Source organism: Seriola lalandi, unplaced genomic scaffold (assembly GCF_002814215.2).
Source record: "Seriola lalandi dorsalis isolate HSWRI2012SDOR001 ecotype SW California unplaced genomic scaffold, Sedor1 jcf7180002053787, whole genome shotgun sequence".
NCBI classification, from domain to species: domain Eukaryota; kingdom Metazoa; phylum Chordata; class Actinopteri; order Carangiformes; family Carangidae; genus Seriola; species Seriola lalandi.
Window position 1 is genome coordinate 9,025 of NW_019524340.1, and position 1,291 is coordinate 10,315.

The 1,291-nt window shown below is 42.1% G+C and overlaps 1 protein-coding gene across 1 annotated transcript in view; it reads right to left on the reverse strand.

Annotated features, from left to right (window-relative positions):
• LOC111651806 (brefeldin A-inhibited guanine nucleotide-exchange protein 3-like) overlaps positions 1-1,291 on the reverse strand; it is a gene marked incomplete at its 3' end in the record, with an annotated part of 8,656 nt that overhangs the window by 6,917 nt on the left and 448 nt on the right. The gene's annotated exons all lie outside the window — the stretch shown is intronic.

A 1,291-nucleotide genomic window follows, 5' to 3' on the forward strand; every position in this document is an offset into this window, starting at 1 on the left:
ACACACAGACACATAGACACACACACACACACACATACACACACACACACAGACATACACACACACACGCACACAGACACACACACGCACACACAGACACACACACACACACGCACACACAGACACACACAGACACACACACACACATAGACACACACACACACAGATGTTAGAGGTCAATGGGAACAAAATATTGAACATGAAAAATATTATTGAATAAATTAATAAATGACTTTCAGTTAAATCGACTATTGAACGTGATTAAAAGCTTGAAGTTTGTGTCTGATCTCATCAGTTTGATCTTCTCCCACATTCACACCATGTGGAGTAGGGCTGTCCCAAACGATTCTTTTTTAAACGATTAATCTAGCGATTATTTTTTCAATTATTCGACTAATCTAACGATTATTTTTTTATTAACCAAACAGTAATTTTATTGCAATTATTTCCCAGTTAGTCATTTAATATAACAGTTTGCCCCGTCCAACATCTTGACTCGCTGCACCAGGGTGTTTCCTCTTTATGTGCTCGTGCATGACTGTAGTGCATGAGTGATATGTCAGATGCACTTTGCAGACTCTGCAGACTACAACACTGTTGGTGTCCAGATTAAAGTATCCCCAAACTCTGGAGGACCGTGCACGAGCCTTTTCTGCCGCGTGTTGCTCCACGCGCTCCGTCGTGCTGCTGGTAGACGCCGCCATGTCGTTCAAATAGATTTACACAGACGCAAATCATTCACGTAGTCAATGACTTCAATTACGTCACCGCGTTGTCCCAGTCCGCGCGCTGCGCTTGTATCCGGGTAAACCAAAGACGATGGATATAAACGGTCCCATTAGAAAGTTCCGGTTCTGTTCTATGAACATTTTCCCTGTGTGGTTTTACACGACGCGGCGACACTAAACTTCCACGTCGAATAATTTTTATAATCGACAACGTCGATTACATCCGATAATCGTCCCAGCCCTAATGTGGAGTTAATGAGTACGTTCAAAAACACGATGGTCACTTCTCACCTGAAACGGCCGCCATCTTGGCTACACAGCGTAAAGGCAGCGACCCGCTAACGTGTTCAAACTTAAAGAGGAGGACACGGCCAGACACTTACTTTCTCTACACCCGGAAGTTTACTGTGTAGGAGGGTTGTTTTGTTTCTTTGTTTCTATTGATAATTTTTGTAAAAGTCAAAACTCACAAATCATATTCAGGATAAAGAAACAACAGAAACAGCAGCAATAAGAAGAAGAACATCAAAGGTCAGGAGAAAGAAAGTCAACAAACAAACAAA